The 13,321-nt window shown below is 38.4% G+C and overlaps 1 protein-coding gene across 1 annotated transcript in view; it reads right to left on the bottom strand.

Annotated features, from left to right (window-relative positions):
- Nucleotides 1–13,321, bottom strand: part of LOC140245447 (uncharacterized) — a 302,226-nt gene that overhangs the window by 84,741 nt on the left and 204,164 nt on the right. The window lies entirely within an intron of this gene.

The raw sequence follows: 13,321 nt of genomic DNA on the forward strand, positions 1-13,321 counted from the left end.
TTCATTCATCTGGGTCTGTCTTGTTTTTCTAAACATCTATCTGTCTGCATATCTGTCAGTCTGCCTGTCTGTCTGTCTATCAATCAGTCTCTCTGGCTGCATTCACACAGAAAAAATAGTGCAATAATGATCTTGATCTTGAGGTTTGGATTCTGTGACCGTTCAGATGAAAAGAATTTTTCCACTAATTGCCGATCGTGATAATTTTTAGACCAAACTGCACATGCCTGAAATCTACCAAAATGGTGACTTTGCATTGCCTTTGTGTTTATGCACTATTTAATCACGTGTGCTATGAACAAAGGATAAAAAATCTTTTGAGCATTTTCATTATTCTTTTTTTTTTTTTGCTCCAGCATTCACACACTCACTGCGGTGCAAATGATTGCACTATGTCTCAAATCATCGTGATAATTTCTATCATAATTAATAACACTTCTTGGGATTTGGATTGTAATGCTGATTGCGCTACTCAGTCAGGTTTTCGTGTTCACACTTGCAAACATCCTTCAATACAGTTACATCATGACGCAAATCCTAAGATTAGTATCCTACATGTACTTCTTCAGGTCAGTGTGAATCCAACTTCCATCTCCCACGACCTATCTATATCCAGAAGATACCTGACTCTTTATACTTGTTTATTCTTTTCTATGCTGATTGCTTGTCATATCTTGTGTTTCAATATCCTCTTCTCTCTCCATGTCGGGCCGTTTCCCACTTAGTTCGCCCCCGGATGTCAATATATTTCTTTCCATCCTCACTTCTGTATCTCGGAAAAGTTCCCCCTTTTTCCCCCCGTCTCACTTGTTCTAACAACTTGGCGCTAGGTGATAGCAGAAGCTAATACACCAACTCTTACTTTGTCTCATATTTTTTTCCAACTACTTTGCCGTATCTGTCTCCATCAGAAGTTTGGTTTCGTATCTCTTCCTGATTAGTTGCCACTGTCTCTCATCTTCATTAAAACCCAAATGAGTCTACCTCTTCCATTCTACCTCTATTCTCTTTTCCTACCTCTCCTTTTCTCTCATTTATAGAGTCATTATCTTCTTGTCTTTCAGCACTCCTAAAATACTAACAGCAGTCTTTGTACAACGACTCATCAACAATGACTATTCTCGTGAACTTCAGAAAGGTACATCTAAATGTAGCACACATCAATGCTGCTATACTAGACAAAAGAATGGCTTATTAACCAGATGAAATCCCTCTACTAGACTTCACATTTATATAGCGGTAACTTTTATCATGCGCAACTTGTCATCATAACATCATGATGAGGTCATCAAATATCAATTCTTCTGTTTAATTCTCCAGACTCTAAGCATTATGATGAAATATAAATGTTCCCATTAAATAGTCATGTATCAAAGGTAAGAAAGCTCGCCATCAGACTGGCATGCTTTCAAGAAAGTCGACATCAATAAAAGTTGGGATGCAGTGAAGCAGAAAGAATAGTTAAGCAAACAAAAGTATGCCAATTTGAGTGAAAAGCACACAAGAGAACATACTGCATCTAACTTATCTTTATTTTTGCCCCAAATAATTGTTGTTTTTTAATATCAGGGTTTACAAAAAACATGAAAACATTAAATCTACACTATGTGAAACTAACTTTCATGTTATGAAATTTGTAAGGAAAATTTTTTGGATCTTTCTGTTGTTTTCACCAGGTTTTCATATTGTAATCTAATATTTTCCAATTCCAGGTCTAACTTGGCACAATCACAAAAAAGACATACTTTTGTTATAAAAAAGACCTACTTCTAATTCCAGAACATTTTAAGACTGAAATTTTGACTGAAAATAGTTAAAATCTCATATTTGGCTTTTACGTAAATAACTTTTTTGATTCGCAGTTTCCCAGTTCATGGTGTTCACTGTTGTCGTTGTTGTTGTTGTTTGTTTTTTAGGGCAAGATTGTGGTAGGTCAAATAACAAAGACTGACGTATTTGCACCCAAAACTGAATCCACTTTCTTAAAATCTACTTGAAAATTCGTCATAATAAGAGCATGCTGATTTAGTTAATTTCTTGCTTGTAAGCTATCGAGAATTGCTTCTTCAATTCTTGTGTTATAATTGTTGACATTGCTCTGGAAGCAGTAAAAGAAGGGGGGAGAAACTGTGAACCCAGAGCAAAGAGTTGTACAGCACTCACCCAAAATTTTTGAACACATCACAAGGTAACAAAATTTGGTAAAAAATGGTGATTAACCTGTTGAGGACTGGCTGACATTGCTACAGCATGCATTTACCGTAGACACTTGCCCGAGTATACTCGGGACTGGTCCTCAATGGGTTAATGGCACAAATTTTCAACATTTAATGTTGAAAGACAATAAAACCAAATGCTGGAATTTGGGCTTGTATCTATCCTAATATGCCTGTCTAGCTTTTTTTTTTTATCAAGCTGGTAATCTTCTCTTCACTTATCTCCCTTGGTACACACAAAACCATGCACATCATACTAATTACATTATGAGATTAGAGCAGAGTAATTAAGACATGGGACACAAACAACGTTGGGTCCATATTAAAGATACTTTTGAAGAACCAGGAAGTTCACTAAGAGTAAATATGGTCTGACATATATTCTAAGTTTTGTCATTGTTACGATATATCCTGTACATCTGATGATATTAAATGATTTCATCATCGAATAGTTTTGAGGAGGAAGTTTTCGTGTCACAACTTCAAGCGGAGGGTCTGACAAATTGAGCAGTACAGAGGATGCCGGTGGCATTCTTCTCTTAAACGTTGCTACTCTGACAGTCTAGACTGCCCTTGCGGCCCCCTCTGGGCATAAGTCGCTATCAGGTGTGCAATGTGTCTTGAAGTACTTGGCTGTTCAAACAGTGGACTAGAAGTTGGAGTGGCCAGGCCCTCCAGAATCCACTCTCCTCCCTGCGTTTTGCATGTTGAGGGGGAAAAGCTTCTTGTCCCGCTCCGCATCCCATCAACAAATGTTGCGAGTTTGTTTATTTGTTTGTTTGTTTCATTTCCATCTGAGAATGGATGTTAGAGGCGGGACCACTTCACACAGTTGAACACCCTGCTCTTTGCAATGAATGATCTTTTATGTGCATAATTTGTGACTCTCTCACACGAGACCTCCATTTTATGTCCTATTCAAGGGACAGTGTTTTGCCTCTTACTAGAGGGGACAGTATGATTACACACAACATAGCTCAGTGGGACTCGGGAATCAAACCCGGGTTCTTTGGTCCTTTGGATCGTGAGGGAGACACGCTACCGACTAAGCTTACTCACCACCCTGAAAGGGAAAGAAAGAAGTCCTCAGACAATCCTAGAAGTTACAAGTCAATACTCATCGTGTCTGCAGATGATGTATTTCAACTGTTTGGCCAATATCAGAAAGAGTATTGCCTATCCCTCTTTTGTTTGCCGGGCTGCCCTTTCATGGGTAGAAAAAGGAGCACATATGATCAATATATTTTAATATCAAATTCACATGGCTCTAAACATTTATCTACCACCGGGTGCTGGGGTGATGCAGTCAATTCACCTGTTGCTATGGTTACTTGTTGCCATAGAATTATAGCAGACATGAGGTTCAAATAACTAATATTCCAACACAAGGCCACAGTCACCCTTTATGAGGTATAGCCACCACTATAATCACACAGCTTTTGAGGAAGAAAATAAAGCATAAACCAAATTTCCTCAAAGATGACATCATGGTTTGCGTTTAATATGACACATTACCATGGCAACCTGTAAAGAGAGATGAGGATCACTAAATTGCCTTCAAGTGCTAATTTCACCGCCCACGTAAAGGCCACCTGATCTACATAACCACCATCTTGCATTCAGTTCCCATTGGAATTGATATCTTTATAAGTGCTGTCATAGCCAAAGGAAAGAGGTAGGGGTTTTATTCACATGAAGTAGAACATGATCTTCCAATTTCCAATAGATCGCGAGCAAATCTTTGCAGAATTTGCGATATCTAGGTTATGGGATTATTTGTGTCGATGGGGGGGGGGGGGGGGAGGGGTAGGAGAGTGGGAGATTAATGTGTAAAGTGCATCGTGCTGAACTGGAAATGTTTGGAACAGATACAAACATGTGGACATTACTGCTCAATGAAAGGTGGGGCAATTTATTTGGCTCAAGGTAATGGACAATTCTCATCTGCAGATTTATGAAATCTCTCACATAAATTTCCGAGGGGTGGGCATGAAGTAATTGAAATTGGATAATTCAAAACTCGAAGATAATTAGCAACAGACACAGTAAACCAAGAGGATTCATAGATGATGTTTGTATTTCTTGTCAAAATAAGATTATTCATGATTGAAATTACTACTTAAGTCAAATATCTTGGGCAAACATCCATTAGGAATTGAAACAATTCAAATACAGACAGAGAGAAGGCATCAATGGTAATCAATTTGAAGTGTAGGCTCGCTTTACCATTGGTTTCAGTATCTTGTTTCTATATCATCATTAAGACAGTGATTCTCATTCTTAAAATTTGTTATGAACTTAAAGGAGACCTTCGCATGATTTTTAGATTTTTACATTTGAACAACTATTAATTAGTTATACTAAGGACAGAGTTTCAGAATTTATGATAATTGGGATGAAGAATAAGAATATTTTCAAAACTTAGAACAAATTGCAATGAACAAGGATGATGACATTGCAGAGTCACTATAAGAATGCATATAAGTTGGGGCTCAAGGAAGCAGAACAAAAGAAGAAGGCATGCATAGATTATACACAGGTGAACTCGCAAGCAAGCAGTATTGTAATGGATTACACTGCTACATTTCTAAAATACAGTGTACATATATGTGAGCCTCCTATGTCATCATCCTTGTTCAGTGTAATTTGTTGAACATTTTTCAAAGTATTGTTTCTCTGCTCAAGAACCACAGTAAATTCCACAAATCTATACATGGAGCTGTCGATTTATGTACAACATGATGTGAAATTATGAAAATCATCTGGAATGCCCCTTTAATGGTAGATTTACCCATAAACTTGTGCACTTGTTTGTCAGCTTTTTTTTTTCTTTACCTATTACTTATTCTTTTTCTCCTTTTTCTTTCTCTTTCTACTTCTCTTTTTCTTTTACTTCTTTGTCCTTTCTACCTTGCTATTTTAGCTTTTATATAAGTGTGTCATCCATACTTACATGTATGTACTTTGTGTCCTATGTATCTCCATTGTAAGATACACTCACAATGGTATTTGTTCCCCCAAATCCACAGTTACATGCTGTGCTTTTTGTGGTTTCTTCACATTTCACATTTTGTTGAGAATAGTCTTTTATGTGGACCTCGTACATTGACACACTTTCTCTTATTACATTTTGTATCTTTTTTGTTTGTCCTTTTTTAGCATTACTCCTCCAAGTGAAGTGAAATATGAAAATAAATGTGCTAGAACTGTCCACTGAGTCTCCAGGGGAAGACCAGTGCAGTTACAGTAATTCATTTCAGTAAGATCAGTCAACACAAATATTGAAAAAGAAAACATATAAGACAAAAATTCTTGGAAAATAAACAAAGAATGAAGGGAAAGATTATGTCCAACTTCAATGATGATCAATTTATGCCATCCAGCTCAAGACGGAAGTAACCCGTCTATATGCCCGGGAAAATACATTCTTTGACATCAACACTTGTTTTGTAACCATCTATCAAGATTTTCTCTTTGTGTATTTGTCTTTTTCTTTTTTAATGACGTAAGTCTTCATGCAATTCAGTCTTATGACCGCGAGACATGAATATTGGCATAAAATAACCAGTTATCTATCCATCACAAACAGTATTGGGGCAAAGAGAGTGAGAATGAGAAAGGGTAGGAGAGAGAGAGAGAAGAATAGGTGTGGCATCACTACATAAGACTGAAGAAAAATGCAGGACAAAAACAAAAATAATCTTAAAATAGGAGAGCTGCAACAATAACATGCCAGAAGAAGTCTTTCATTCCAAGTCAACAGAAGAAAGCAGAAAGGTTACTGGCTTCAAGTGGAGACACTTTGCTATTTTTAAAGCAACTGACTCAAATGTTAATCAATGCCATAAATAACGCTGAGCTTTTAATAGCCAGGCGCAACTTTCTTTTGCTTCTTGCAGTATCATATTTTACGCCCTAACAGAAATGCACAAGACGACGAAGTTTTTCTTTGAATCTTACCCATGCATGAATAAGATGTAAATCTAGGCCTTATCAAGTTCCTCTTACTTTAACAAGGCCATTGCTGCTCTCTGTCAAAAACCTAAAACAGCATAGCTTTGATTCTTTCAAAAACATTTACAATCGCACTGCCCGTTTTACAGAAATTTAGACAAGCAAAATCAGGCCAATTATTCGGTTTCCATTTATGTGCTTTCAATCACTTCAAAGACCCAGTTTCTTATTCAGCATTAACCATTCAAATCTCTGGTAGACACCACTCAATTTACAGAATGGTTTTGAAGGGTCTTTTTTCTTTTGTTATTATGCTGCTTTTATATTGCTTTTTTTTTTGTGCTAAAATACATTTTTATAGTAACATCACATTTATTCACTCTGAGCATGATATTGTTCAAGAGAATAACTCTCTTTCATTCACAAGCTATTCGTACACCAACAAAAAGACAATTTTTTCACTTCTGTATTTCTTTATCAATCTATGTTTTGTTGTTGTTGTTGATGTGACAGTAGACGCTGGATTATCACATCATCATAAATGCCAGCCAACCTAGTGTCCATTTTGCCATCGCGGTATAACTGGAAGGGCGTAACTAGGAAAATGATGCATCTACCACTACAGCCTTGAGCGTTATACCATCCTCACAAAATATATGACTGATGCCAGGGTACTATGGTTGCCATGGCAACTAAGCTGGAAGATGAATGATGATAGGGGGAGGGAGGGGATCAGTGTTGAGCCTATATCTTGTGACTCGCTTCTTTTCTTCTTCAAAGGTCAGCTGTCAACAGCATGCACGTCTTGATGCTTGTTCCATTTGATCACCGGCTATTAATGCCATTTCATCACATTTATTCTTGTTCCAAACGGCCCGGAGGGTCTAGAATCAACCCATCTACATGTAATTTTCATCATCTTTAATCTGCAAGAAAACAGCTCGTATCATGACTACAACATGACATCTAGGTTGCCATTAACCTCATACAAGTTCCTACTATGTCCTCTATCACAATCTAACAATCATTTTCATCTGCACACTCTGTTTTGCTCACCTCTTTTTAAAGTTTGTATTCACTGTGAAATTGTTTACATTTTCCCCCTTGTCAATTTTAATGGTCCTTCTGGCAGAGTGTACACTGAAATAATTGCGGTATTTGGCACAAATGCATGCAGGCCCAATTGCAGTACCAAAAGTGGGGCCAGCCCGGGGCCAGCCTGAGGACTTCCTTTAGTTGATGAAAGAGCAAGCAGACCCATATGCACGGCCAAGCCCACTCGGCTGGACTATAGAGATCAATGGGGGAAAAAATGTTTTCATATATGCACAGCACCACTACAATGAAACAATGAAAAACATGAGAAAGAAAAATTCACTCCCCACGCCTTGACAAGGCAATGTAAATGTAAAAAAAAAAAAACACACAAAAAAACCTACATTGTAGGCAGGCCTCAGACTGGTCCGCCACCTTCAACACGGTGGTCTTCAAACGGTTTCTTCATATGAGGGGTATTGGCACAATGATGTTAACTACTTAAAAGCTGTTATTTTCCTGTCCTGATATTTTTGTGATTAAGTAAGTCACAGATACTTCTGCGAGATGTTGTTTACGTGATTTGACACTGAGACTATCATAAGTGCACACCACGTTAAACATCCATGGCGCTATTTCTTGTGTTGTTCAATTCATGGCCCGACAGTGATTTGAATGCGTAATTTTTGACAATCAAACCCTCTCAACCAAATAAAAAAGAAGAAAAAAAAAAAAACTTTTACAGTAATTTTTTCATGTTTTCCATAGTACATGTATTTCGCTCTTTTCTTCCTGCCTTCCCAGAAGCAGTGAGCGAGGACGCAAGTTGAATTACAGGAGTTGACTAAGACCCACCATGATACGCCCTCAGTTATTTCGGCGGAGTTGTCTGGAATCTGTCCGGCGATAGTAGATCATCGAAGATGCAGAAAAGTGCAACGCTGCCCAGGGAACGGCCAGTTTTATGAGGCATTCCATACTCCGCTTTGAATTGGCATTTAGGTGACCAGAAATTGAAGACTTGCCGCACCCCGACCGACAGTGGTTATCCCTCGTTCTCGTTGCCATCGGCGACAGAGGAAGAATCGACGGCCAATCATATCGGCAAATTGGAGATTGATTAGGCCGTAGCCACGACGTGCGCTTTAATGTCACTCTTTGGAACATGTGACTAAACCCCCTATTGCCTGCATGGTGATTTCCTGAAAATATATAGTAGACTACAATTGTCTATTCTTGTGATATTATCTATCTCTCTCTCTCTCTCTTATTTCTGTTTTTTTTTTTCTCCTTTACCTCGGCAAAAACTGGTTCCACGCGTAATGTGAAACTTCCCTCCAGAAAGAACCATTTCTGGGAAAACAGAACAGGTAGGCATCAATTACTGGACTGTTTGATAAGATCCCATCACAAAGAGTAAGCATGATAGTGCTTCTCAAAGTTTCTCAAAAACATTTGTTCTTTTTTCTTTTAAACTCTCACTCACTCTCACTCTATCTCTCTCTCTATAGCTGTATCCATTTCATACTTCTGTTCGATGTCTTTTCACTGAAGTTTAATTGTGAAATTCTATAACTTTTTGCATACATTCATCACAAGTTGGCACCGTCACCACTGTCTACGTCTATCTTTGCAGTGCTTTTCAAATATATGTAAGGTATATTTGCATCACCATAAGATTAATGGTAAAAAAATAGAGAGAATGGTGCATTTTCCTAATTGCATTCTACCTAAAAGAAAAAAAGATATATATCATGTGTGAGAAGAAGGTAAAAGCAGGATTAATGTCATGGGAAAATTACTGTTTTATAATTGCTTTGTTCACACTATCACCTGCTGAGCCATTGTAGTTCTGTGGATGGGATCATGGACTTTGGTTATGAGGTCGCTGGTTCAAATCCACCAGCAGCATTGGTTGTGCCCCTCGGCAAGGCACCTACTCCTCATCACTAGTTCTTACTGCTTAGTATCATTTTAGAATAAAGGACATTGTTTTAAACCTATGGATGTGAAAAAAACCAATGAAAATTGAACACATGTGCACTTACAGAACACTACTTCATATCTTCAAAGAATATCTTTAAGACAGAACCTTGAAAAAAGACAGGCAATGAAATTGAAGCTTACAATCTGAAAATGACATAGAGTGACCACTGGGATATAAAGAAAGAATGGTGTCGCTGCTGGACGTCGCCATTCACAATTTGAGTATGATAGATAGATGACACAAGAGACAGTACTCCTTTTGTTGTTCTTCTTCTTTCTTTCTTCTGTCATCATGCCTCTCTGACAGGAGTCATTTCGTCCCATGTGGTCAGAATTACAATCAATCCGAGGAAGGCAAACTTCCCAGCTGTCGTCAGAAGCCGACACTTCCAACGGGCGGCTTGATGTCTTCCTGCCCGAGGGGGGTTACATGCGCATTTGTGCAAAGCAATATCCTACGAGTCACAGTCCTTTTTCGTAATCTATACCTGGTCGATGTTAATGAAGGAATCAGTTCCCGGTAAATCAAACTTTGATGCCTCGGCAAATGAGTGAAAAGAAGAGAACCCCACTGGGGAGTTGTTGCTTTTTTCTGTATGGGGCTTTAAGATGGAGATACTATACATAGAGCTGGACATGTGGGGAATCTCTCTGCTTCATAAATTGTCCATTTCCGTCCAAGATAATCTTTGTCCACTTCCGTTCAATATTGATGTTTGACCGTCTCTCTCTGCGTAAGGCAATCTTTGACCACTTCCACCCATGAAAAGCTTTGACCACTTCTATCTACGGTAATCTTTGGCCACTTCTATCCTTGAAAGGCTTTGACCATTTCCATTTGAGCCAATTCTTGTATTCATTTCAATTTGGGGAAATCTTTGCCCACCTTCCATCTACCAGAATCCTTGACCATTTCCACAAAAGGGAATCTCTGATTACCTTTATGACTTATTTATCTTTATACAACGTCCAAGTAGATCCTTGTAATTTGATTGGAGGATTGTTGGTCACGTGATATTCAATAAGTACTCCATTCAGCGCGCCGTGCAATTTCGGTTCTATTTTTGCGTGCAACTTGGTTCGATTTTTTCGTTCTATTCCACGGTTCGAGAAATTGTACGGTACTGCGTGTACTGTGTGTTGCATATTGAGGATCGCATGCAGCTAGCGCAGTGTACGTGTGCGGTACATGCATGCGCGTACGTAGGCCTTCGTAGTGGTAGTGTACGTGTATGAGCGCTAGGCTGTGACCTGTATCTAAACGCCCTGATTGCACAAGCCAGAAAGAGAATCGCAGTGGATCCACATGTAAGTATGGCTATATTTTTCATACATATATAGACTTCTAGGCCTACTTAGACCAAAAAGATCTACTTGGACGTTGTATAAATCAAATAGTGTATGGTCTTTACTCGTGCAATGGAACGAGATTTCGCACTCGGTGAAAGATGAGGCGCTCTATTCAACTCGGCTTCGCCTCGTTGAATAGAGCGCCTCTATCTTTCACCTCGTGCGAAATCTCGTACCATTGCACTCGTGACCATTCACTATTTGTATACCAACTTACTCTTTGCTCTCTTCAATAAGAAAGAAAAATAACCAGTTGAGGGTGGTTTGATTTTGCTACAGCACGCATTTCCCATAGAAGCTTGCCCAAGTATACTCGGGACTCGTCCTCAACAGGTTAAGATATTAAACCCCTTCACTGTAGAAAATGCCAGTCATTTATTTTCTTTTCTTTGTCCATAAATGGTATAAGATAAAGTACCACTGCTCCCTAACTTTGAAAGTGAAAACCACTTGCTTTGTTAAAGGTTGGGCTAGGATATTGATGGGATGGACAAGGGAATAAATGCAATGAAGATTTACTGAACTTCTGTTGAAACAAGTCAGAGGTTTATAAAAGCTCAATTGTTTTACGGGGAACACAAAATAATGCACATGTATTACCCTATGATCTGTCTTTCTGAGAAACAATCATTCTAGAACATCAAACTCTTAGATAAGATATATGAATGTGCATGTATAGATAAATATACATTATATACATTTATACATGAACAGATACAGATGATAACTATAAATACATAAACACAAATTCATAGGTAAACATATACCTGTACCGAGATACATCTTATATTTTGCCAAACCTTAGAAATTTAGGTAAAGGCAACATATCGAGAGAAATAACTGTATACACAAGACTTCAAAAAGAGTCAAAGTGTTTGGTCTACAGGTTCAAAATTAAAGGAAAGAGGAAGACAAATGGAGATTATTTGTATTACTGCATCAGAATTTATGACCATCATATTCTGATAAATCTACATTTCTGCAGGAACGTGAAATGATCGAGATTTCCAATTTAAAAGAAGACTCGGCTGTCCCTCTTGGGGTATAACGAGAGATTCTTCCCACTTGCCTTTATCTGTGGGCAGGATTCTAAAGACTGTGAGCACTGAAATAAAAACCAAAGTCCTTCTGTAATACTGGGTCTCAATAATGAACTCAGATACACATACGTAGGTGTAATCAGCAAAAGCTGGGTTTTCTCCCTCGGGAAATAACAGAAACAAAAGATGGGGATAAAGTTGGACAAATCAATTTGTGACACATATAAAAGAATAACCACTTTTCTGAAAGCCTATTCACTTGAGACAATCATATCTCTTTATATCAGTATGGCACGGCTGCCTTCCTGTCTTGCTGTTCTATTCAAAAAGTAATACAAGTCTCTGCAATAGAAATACTTCCTGAATCCATTCACAATCATTGAACAAACTAAACTGCCGAGGTAAGAGGAAATGCAACAGGTGCCAAATGGGCGACTCGGCCACTCTGCACCAAAGAGTGCTGAGAGGAGTGGCCTTATAAAGCGTTAATCTAGCTACTAGGGGGCCACTCGGAGCACTCAGCATAATTGGCCAAGAGTCCCGCCGCTTCCCACATTTGACATTTACGGTGCAGCATGAAGGACATCATGGCATCACAGCTGACCACTGGAATAAAACGCTTAACACTTTGTGTACTTTGAGCACCTACTGTTACAGAAAAGAAACGTAGCACTGCACACATTGTTCAAAGTCTCTGGCACGGAAAGTGTTACCTGACATCAGAATGACACATCCAGCTAAGAAGCTCACAAGATGGACATACAGTGTATGAAAAAAAAATAATAATTACAGCCTGCATGATTTTTTATCATCTATGAGAAAAGACTTTTGCATCTATAGAGCAAATTGTTTTCAGTTTCTCTTTACTGGACACAACTGACAAATCCACAAAGTTTTTGCTTGGCTGAGGAGAAAAGATTTTTGTCTGGTATCTTTGCTGTTGCCCTTCAAAGAGACAGATGTATATTCATAATCACATTGTGATGCTCACAACAGAATCTTGCAATTTTGATCAAATTGAAACGAGAGGAAACTTATGTGTGATGTAAAGCAGAAAAGAATAGTTAAAAAAAATCTAGAAAAGCATTTGAAGAGTGGAGATATCCACCAAGCGGCTAATTTCCACCCATACACACATGCTGAAATTCATCCAATTTCCCAGTACAGAAGTCCTTTGTTTATATCATCAGCTTCCAGCTGCACGGCACAGCACCCGAGCAGAGGACGCGCCTTAGAGTACATATGCAAACCTCAAATATGCGCAGCTTGAACTCCTAAGTTCACTGACCCTATCTGCAAAAAGATCAAAAATTCTCCAACAATCCATAAAAATTAATGGATCAGAATTTATTCATCTGTTCCTTATGTCATTATCAACTTTTCCCCCAAGTTTCATCCAAATCTGTACACAGCTTTTTGAATTATTTTGCACATAATGTAGACAAACAAACAAACCAATGCCGATATAAAAGATAATCTCCTTCATTGGTGGAGGTAATAAAGACTTTTGGGGGACTTTGGAATTCTTTATGATTGTGCATCCCACTCTTAACATGGTAGCTTCTTCTTCAAGGCATGAAATCAACATCGCATCAGGAGATGGTACATAATATCGAATCCATCTTCACATCGCCCTTCTCTTTGCTAATGTGAGGGCCTCTTTAGAAAAAAAAAAAAAATCACCATGGACACTAGAAGTGTTGATGACCGAATCTTGACGGCCATGCAGTGAATTCCTCA

Source organism: Diadema setosum, chromosome 22, assembly GCF_964275005.1.
Source record: "Diadema setosum chromosome 22, eeDiaSeto1, whole genome shotgun sequence".
NCBI classification, from domain to species: Eukaryota; Metazoa; Echinodermata; class Echinoidea; order Diadematoida; family Diadematidae; genus Diadema; species Diadema setosum.